The sequence below is a fragment of the Papilio polytes genome, unplaced genomic scaffold (assembly GCF_000836215.1).
Source record: "Papilio polytes unplaced genomic scaffold, Ppol_1.0 DF823399.1, whole genome shotgun sequence".
NCBI classification, from domain to species: Eukaryota; Metazoa; Arthropoda; class Insecta; order Lepidoptera; family Papilionidae; genus Papilio; species Papilio polytes.
The window spans coordinates 2,235,336-2,245,057 of record NW_013525805.1 but is presented as its reverse complement, the minus strand read 5'-3'; the positions used below and the strand labels follow the sequence as shown (position 1 = coordinate 2,245,057).

The 9,722-nt window shown below is 33.3% G+C and overlaps 1 long non-coding RNA gene across 1 annotated transcript in view; it reads left to right on the top strand.

Moving 5' to 3' along the window:
- Nucleotides 1–3,052: 3,052 nt before the first annotated feature.
- Nucleotides 3,053–9,722, top strand: part of LOC106104910 — a 134,950-nt gene continuing 128,280 nt past the window's right edge. Inside the window, exon 1 of the long non-coding RNA XR_001225699.1 lies at nt 3,053–3,144. This is a non-coding gene — a long non-coding RNA (uncharacterized LOC106104910). The remainder of the gene's footprint in view (nt 3,145–9,722) is intronic.

The window sequence follows — 9,722 nt, the reverse complement described above, 5'->3', positions numbered from 1 at the left end:
AAGAAAAACAACACAATCTTTATCATAAGTAAGAAAGTTATTAACACAAGAAGCCAGATATATTTAGCCGCCAAGCATATCAGTATGGCTCTGAGATTTGATTTACGAGGTCAATTTAGCCCCCAGTTACCGAAAGTAGTGGACAGTGGCTCATATCTGATCTTACATGTCGTAAATAATACTTGGACTGTTTATCATGGCACCGCTGAAAGTAACTTGCGACACGATTTATGGCCGCGAATACTTAAGATCACAAACGAGGAATTTTCTAGTAAACCTAGTAAAGTAGATAGATTGAAAAAAATCTATTTATTTGATTCTGTCTCACTTTGACTAATTTATCGCACAATTATTTAGTCGCGCTTTGATTCCTATGAGTTTATATAGAGGTGCGCACACACGATTTTTAGTTGTACCACTAAACAGGTGAACGGGCCGCGAAACAATCGACAATCGCACAATGCGATATTTAAGTCAAAGATGGGCGCTCTTAAATAGTAATTACACGAACATAAAGTAAACAAATAACAATAAAAACTGATTCTATATTAGAAAATTAACTTTAATTATATCTTATTTTTCAATTCCGCTTCTCCTTGATAAGATCTAGTGATGGTGTAAAAAGAACAATACGTGGCCGTATGACCGCGAAGTTAATTACCATAAAGTCGCGGTGGATGGCGACAACGAGGTTCTCAAAGCGACGCTCCGCTGGTCAGGCCGAGACATTTCACTTGCCACAGTGTATTCTACTCCTTAGCATAACAGCCTAGTGCCACAATAATCGCTTAAACCAACGATTAAACGGAAAGTTTACGATAATTAAGGATGTATGATAGCTTTAATATTCCATTCCAAGCACATTACTGCTGTTTCAAAAATTAATACATTTAGAATTTAATCTGGCAAATTACTGTAGTTTTCAAACTGCATATACTTTTTGTGGGTGCAACAAAATAATTTGTTAAATGCTAATCTAATATGCAAAATTTATTATTTTTTAAACACTTTCATTTCATATATAACAGCGAATCATTTCCCTCAAAATAGAATAAAGGTAGATTGTTATTTGCAACAATGAATGCGTTGCTTTGTTGGGTATATTAAACGCAGTTAACGTTCGGTTAAACTAAGTTTAAGAATGCAGTAAACCAGCCGTATACGTAAGTTTAATTAAATAAAATCAGGTGAGCTGAACTAATGAATTCAGTCGCCGGCGACACACTGATCACAGTGTAATTGTGTGACCGTTTTAATGCTAATGTGGTCACTGGTTGGATCCTCTTTCCTGTCCATCGTTTGCGTTTTTAACTTGACTTTAACTGCGTGGTAAAAGTCACATCGCAACTATAATGGATTGGATAATAAGCGTATATACAATAAGTTTATGTACAATCTATGGAAAAGATTTTCTCACAAATGTTAACCACTAGAAAATACAAGTACAAGTACATTGCGGGAATCAAAAATATTGTTAATTTCTGTATTTAACAGAGTTTTAAGGGACAAGAAATGTTATTTTGTCATGTATGTTATAGATTTTCAATTACAAAACAAATCCCCTACAGTATTCTAGAATATACAAGTATGGAGATATTGACAAAACAAACGTATAAAATATATTGTCCTCCCTTTCACTTCATTCGAAGAAGATAAAGATAAGCATATGCTTCTTTACAGATAGGTTGTCAGTGTAAACCCACATTTACAGTCGCAAAGGAGCACCAATACACACACTACCGCATATATTGCACAGATTATGTAATTTTGAATCGACCAATGGGAGCGCAGTTATTAAAATGGCAGTTTTAATGTCGGGATAATTACTTCGCAGATTCATTACATTGCTCCAGTATTGAAGCCGGCAAATGGTTACAATGTAAAGACATTACTTCCATGGATTTACGACGTGCCGTGAAAGCCGCGCGATATAGGATGCATTTAATAACAACTAAACTAGTGATTTTTAGTAGAAGTAGTTGATAATAGAACCACTATTAACAGTAAAATGAAGTAAATATTTATGAGGAAAAGATTTTACACAAGTTCTTATGCGGGGAAACTTTACGGTATTCTTTTTAAATACCTTGATCCAAGGTCATCAGCGAGTTGCGTCTTGCTAATTTTAATTGTCAAATTTTGTAGTTAAGAACCGCCAAGATATATGGGAATTATACTAGCATTAAATATGCCTTTTTAATAATTTCAATACTACTAGAGTTAAAAAAATAACAAAACCTTAAGGAGCTTCAATAGTCTTTGTAGAATTAATATTCTATAGGCAATACTAATTGCAGCGTTTCAGAATTGCAGTTGCCTTGATCTTGAGCCGATATATTTTTTACATGTGTTGTGTACACAGCCTTATCATGTAAAGGAATTTATAAGCATTTTTAATGGCACTTCACCAGCCCCTCGTTAGCGGCTGTCATCGACTTTATGATAACTTTCGTAAGCTCGCTTAAGCTTTTACTAGACGCTTTATAGTTTATTGCAAAATTCCTTCAGTCAATTTTATACAGATGTTCCATTAAAACTTAAGTCCCAATTTGACTTCTGCCTTCGATTCGATACTTTTTGTGTCATTAGTAGGGTTGATATTATTATGTCCTTTGTTAATGACACCCCTGAGATGTAAGACGTTTCAGCTTGGCCAATATGTTTGCGGAAACTTATTAAATCGAGACTTCAAATTAATTTAATCAGTGATAGTACATAAACTAGATAAGCGTGCTATAAATGACATCAGTGAGATGTTTTCAATCTATCATTTTGTTTATCAAATCATCGTACGTAAGAATCCGGTTCTGTGAGAACATTTTAGTGCCATTCAAAGCCGCTTTCTTAATGCAGTCGCTAAAATGGTTAATTTTGCAATTTGTCAATTAATATATTAGATTTTATGAACGTTACATCTGCGTCATCTTTAATGCTTTATTAAATTTAAATATTTACGTCCGGGAATGAGGTAATTTCATGTTTAAATAGTGATACCACGTTTAATAGTGGCAATTTTTTTTAAAGTTCTTTAACATTTTATTGGCAGGTACAATCGGGGAATATGGCGGTATTACACTTTGAAAACTGCAGTCATTTCAACGTAGAAACAATAACCAATAAAACACAGCTTTTAAATATACACAGGTAATAATGTTTTATTATTATACTCTTAGTGCAACTTACTGCTACCTAATTGGTTATTTGTAAGAGGGAGAGTTTGTCTCGTTGCAAGGAATAAGAGAATTATATCAATCTTACAGTCAAACTATACATAATTTTGTAAGATGTTTTAGCCTTTTTTCCTAATTTTACTAAATTACCCTAGCACAATTAGCCTAATGGTTTGGGGTACAGACTACCGATCTTACTATCGAAGGTTCACATTCGACTATTGACGTGAAACATATCCTAGCACACGTCTAGAGCTTAGTTGGAATTATTAAAAGAAATATCAGCGAATTAACAAAAATGTACTGTTAATTAAATAAATAGAAATAAATACTGTAAGTCAATACTGCGAGTTTCCCTGACTGTACGTAGTTGCTAAATGTGTAGCGACCTTAGTGTCCAGTATATTAGGGTCACGCTAGAAGAGTTTCACAACGAGGAAGGACGTATCGTAACACGCGCGGATGTGCGGAAGGAAGCGGGTAAGGAAATTACCCAAGCCTCGTCACGCTAGCACGTTGCAGGGTTGCCGAAATTGTAGAATACGTGTATAGGCTGATTGGGGAAATAGAAAATCTGTTATTAGGACCTCCTAGTAGCCTTTTTTCAACACATTCTATAAGTACGTGATGATACGTTTTTATTCCTGGTCAGACTATATAAGGTTCCACGCAACGAAAAGGATATCCCATCGGGGGATTACCCCCGATGGGATATCCTTTTAAAAATTACATTTTATTACTTTAAATTACTTTAAAAATTAAAATTACAACATTAATATGTTACTTCTCGTATGCGATCTTTTAATGTAATTTTTTACTTTTTAAAGATAATAGAGGTGGATTTAATTAATAGGAGTTCATCATCTTTCTCCATATCCTACTCCCGTAGGGTTGGCGCATCAAGTTTTTGCCCTCCACATAACTTTATCATACGTCATCTCAGTCATCACTCCCTTCTTGATCATGTCACCATTCACGCAATTCCTCCATCTCTTTCAAGGTCTGCCGGTGTACCTCTCCACATTCAAAATAAACGTAATGTAATTAATAGTAATAATGTTTATAACTAGTTCTATCCAGTTATAAAGATTATTTATGTAGTTATCATTAAAATATGAATTAATTACTTGCCACATTAACCAGTCATTTCTGTACGCTTAGATACTTGTTAATTAACGTCTAAGAAAACAATGTTCGTAACACAAAAAAACTAACTAAAAATGTTTTTTTTATAACGTTATGATTTTGCATTGATTTTATCCAAAAAGATATATTTACAAATATTCTGTGTCGTTTTATTATTTTATTTTAGTTAAAACGCCTTTTATCTACTTTTTATTAGTAAATGGCCATCTTTTGTAAAATTTTATTCCTCCAATGTTTTAATTGAGATAGAATAACAACTGAACTATCCCTTACATATAAACTTAGCTTTTTGTGCTTCAATTAAGTACAACTAAGTAATTATCTTAATTACTTCTCTAAAAGTCGCTTCCAAAAGGATGCGTTAGTCGGTTCACTTGATGGACCTGTGAAGACCGGCATTTCAAGTTTTTGAACATTTATGGCAGAAAAATAAAATTCTCGATGACTTAAAATAAAAATGTCACATAAATGTCAAGTCGACCAACCGATTTAATTATCGTTTTACCGGTGTTACACACGTATTTGGGAGGTAATCGACTAGAATACATTCTTAACATATCATTTCGAAATTGGAGAAACATTTTTTTTATAATGTCAAAGCGAAAAAAAAGCCAGTGTTTGTTATTCCATTCTATCTCTTTCTGCCGGCAACGTCTCTGTGAGACAAAAGTAAGTAGCCCATATGTTCTTCTAGACTGTTCTCTATATCTATGCTAAATTTCATCGTGATCCGTTCAGTCGTTTAGGCGGCGAATTCTATTACCTAAAAAACTATCTTAATTGTCTTAAGTTAAAGATAACTGTAGTCACGGAATATCAGATGAAGCTATATGTCCTTTTACAATCTATACTATCATAATAAAGCGTAAACACACACTTCTTTGTTGCCTAAGATGGCAGCTCTTATAGCATAATTTGAATAATTCTTTTTTTTATTAAAAAGCGCTACAATTACGTCACGCTTTAGGCTATACATTTTCACGCCATTAAACTTAGGGGGTAAATATTTTGGATGAAAACCCTAATGTGGGAAAGAGACCATAAAATGCTGCCAACATCAAGGAAGCAAGATTGCCACGTTTTGTCATGTCGTCATTTTGACATTTGCAATTGACAATTTGACACATGTAAACAATAAAATAATTTTATGTTGATGAAATCGCACGGGAACAGCTAGTTATAAATATTTATATATTATTTAACATATCGTTGATCAGTTTATCGTAAATTGTAAAAGAACATTGCCTTACAATGTATCATAGTTGCAAATGCAAAGTACACACGTATCACGTGTTAACGTTTATTCCATCGTACAGTTTGCGGTATTCGTATGGTGTGGTAGAAAAAAAACAAAGTGGTAAAGGCCACCACACACAGCGCCGACATTTCTTTATTCGAACGAAGAAACAAACTGTGATAAGAATGTATTTGTGCGGTGTGCCGCGTATCACTTTTTCTATTACACGCCACGCCAGCGGTCGCGTCAATGTTCTATAGAACAGAGACGTTGTGGAGTAGCTCTAAAAATTATTTACGACTTCATTTGTTTATTTCAACCCATACGATGATCAAGTCAAGTTTACATAGGTCATTTATTTGTAGCAGTTACAAATTTTATCTAATTTAGTTTTTTTTTTTAAATAGCTTCAATATTCAAGGACAAAAGTAAATGTATATCAATTTATATTCACTTTGGTGCGTTAGGATCCTAGCTTTCGACCTTTGTTAGCGTTAATTTGGCATGGTAACAAGAAAAAATAATTATGGCATAGGAATTGTGTACCGCTAATTTTTAGCACAGTATATAGACGTACTTTACGGTTTTTGTAAAGCGATTCATGTAATGTGTATATCATCATCATAATCAGCCATTATTTTAGCGGTTTCATTTTATTTTAATAATTTAAATTTTTTGAGGATACTCCGCACATGCCGCTGTTCTCAGCCGGGGCCATCCGCACAGAAGATTGTGCAAGCGTTTTGTGTGACCACAGACCGAGACATATACATATTTATGAGGTGACTTTAATATACAATTTCTATGTATTATCTCGTCATGTAATGCAGGAAGTGGGAGCACTTGATTGTCTTAACGGTCACCCGCCCGTCGCCGTCGCTCCGTAGATTTGGTGATATCGCATAATTGCCTCGCGCTACTTTTTGTGTTTTCCGAATCTGAAATTGTAATTATATGGTGTTTGCTGTAATGACTACAAGATTTTTGTTGCCAGTTTTATTATATCTAGCATTGTATAAGGATAATTATAGCAGAAACGCTATTAAATCTTTTCTTAAATTTTTTGGACGTTGTTACTTTTGTCATTTTGTAGTAAAAATTTAAATTATTACTTAATTATGAATTTTGTTCTGTACATTGTTTCGACTACCTTTTTATGCATATTATTTTATTTTAAACATTCTCAGCGGTAATACGTGAATAATAATTTATAACAATCTAACGGCCGAATATTGAACATTTGAATAGGTTACAGCATCCTAAATTTGACGACTGTCAGATTATAAATAGAACGACGCATATAAAACAGAGCGTCGGTGGCTCAGTGGTTTAAGCACTTGACTTGTAATCTATAGGTCTTGGGTTCATACCGCGGCATGTACCAATGTAATTTTCGATTATTCATATGTATATAATTTACCCGACGTTCTTATGGTGAAGGAAAACATCGTGATGCAACCTGCACATATCGGCAAAGAAATTCAAAGATATGTGTGAAGTCCACCAACCCGCACTGGGCCAGCGTGGTTGACTATGGCCTAGTCACCCCTTTCTTAGGGTAGGCTCCGAGCTCCTCGGTGGGGATTTATTGTGAGCTGGTGATGATGATTATGATATAAAACGAATCAAAACGTTCGTTTTAGTAGTTAGTCTTAGGTCACACGTTTTGTCATAAAGTAAATGCAAGAGATCCACTACTTAAACAACTTTAAGAATTCTGTACCACTGAGGTTATTAAAAAATATGTGACAAAATGTATCATCATTATTAAATAAATGAGCTTGATTTTTAAAAACTAATAATTTGGACTAGCATTTCGCATTTCACGTTTTGTAAAATAATAATAATTATTATTGTTATTATTTATTTATTGTCTCTTTTGCATACATTACAAGGAAGTCTTGGCTCCTGTAGGTTGCCCTGTGTTACAGGAGCCAATTCCTTCCCCAATACTTCATTACAATTCTTTTAATGTCTACACAAAGAAAACAAAGAAAAACATTACTGTATATCGTAAAAGATTTAGAAATAAAACTATTTTTAACGGAGACATGTGTATTGATAAAATATGTACTGAAACAGACTAGATAAAAATGATGACATCGACAATGTGTTCTAATTTTAAATAATTTAAATTCTTCTTCTTTTCTAATGGCTTGAGACCTAAAAACGTAAAAACTCCTTGAACAATTACAATTAATTAGTTCTTTTGAAACTATTAAAAAACTATCTCATTTCTTTTTCTTTCACGTCATGATAACATCCGTAATTTACAACAAAAAGTTTAATTTCGCCATCAAAGTTTAAGTAACATCTATGTTCTAAAGAATCATTGGCTAGTGGGCACAGTCATGCCGACAAAGTGTTTGATATGACAGCCCGATGTTCCCTCAAAGACTAATTAATAACCAGATACAACCACTTAAGATAAGTAAAAACATTTTCATCCCGAAACTGCACCGGATGCTGATCGTATCGGCATGACAAAGCGTGGCGCCTGGAAAACATTCGATAGGATTTACAAATTTAAACTTTATAACAATAGAATAGAGTTCATTATCCAAATGTAAAAATCAATTTTACCTATGACATCATTTTGATAAGACAAATTCAACCCAGACTTTACAAAGATATGATCTAATTTTGAAAATACTCAGAAATCTTTGTAAAGTAAGTGTTTGACAGAGTACAAAACAATCAATTGATTTTCAATTTAAATTCAAAGTGATAAGGTTTAATTTTGAAGTAGATATTTCTGAAGTGCCATTATACTGGACTTATTCTTAAAAGCTTCGTCTTGCAGTCGAGTGCAGGTGGTTTAAGTCCGATGTCTCCTAAAATAAATGAATTACTCAAATTAAGATAACATGTCTTTATTTGAACATCATAATATATGATTCAGAGGAGGAAAAACTTTTAAAAGAAAAGCCAAAAAGGTAATTTTAGTTACAGATCTGCAAGAAAATAAATATTACTGTTCAGATTCTCGAAACAGTCGCAAAAGAAATTGTAAATGTTTTGAACAATGCGTATTAATATTTATAATATGTTTTTTTACTATAACACTTGTACAATATTAATGTTTTAATGCGAAGGCATGAAAATTTTACTTATGATTAAAATATGTTTATTAATAACTAGCTGTTCCCGTGCGACTTCATCCGCATGGATATATGAATATTTTATTTTATTTGTTTTAATTTGTCAAATAATCAATTGCAAATGTCAAAATAACATGACATGATGTCAACCTTGCTTCCTTGATGTTGGCAGCACTTATGATCTCTTTCCCTCATTAGGGTTTTTATCCAAAATATTTACCCCCTAAGTTTAATGGCGTTAAAATATATAGTCTAAAGCGTGACGCAAATGTAGGGTTTTTTATTAATAAAATAATTATTCAAAAATATGCTGTAATTTTATTATAATAGTATAGACTAGCTGTACCCGTGCGGCTTCATCTGTTGGTTACATTCTCAATTGCAAATGTCAAAATTCAAATAGACAGACAACGAAAGCCTTTGACATTGGATACCATAATTGGTATCCAATGGCAAAGACAACAAGGAAGCAAGATTGCTACGGTAATCCGTACCATAGCAATCTTGCTTCCTTGTTGTTGGCAACTTGTACTTTATGGTTCCTTTCCTATATGGTTTTTTTATCCCCTATGTTTAATAGCGTGAAAATACATAGTTTAAAACTAGTAATTGTAGGGCTTTTTATTAAAGAAAGGATTATTCAAAAATATGTTTTAATTGCTGACATCCTACGTCACGAAGTAGTATGTTTACGCTTTATTATATAAGTAAGATTAAGGGTTTCAATTGAAGGTGTCCATATCATAGACTACATAAATAGAGTTGTAGTAAACAATAATAGTATTTTGGGTGATAATAATAGGGATAATTAAAGAGTATTAAGTTAAGATGTAGGGGCGAGGCGACAGGAGCGATCACAAGTAATGCGGGCTTCCGAAAGCTTATACGTGTAACGCGTGATAATGCCAATGCCAATCAATGCTGCCAAGATAAAGTTCCTTTGTTTTGTCCAAAAATAGGGTCGGTGTTGACTATTTTGATGTTAGATTTGGAATTAGATCCCAAAGATCCTCGCGGAAGATCAGCGCTGGGTGCTTCGATTTTTTTTTTTTGTGACTGATTTGTCAC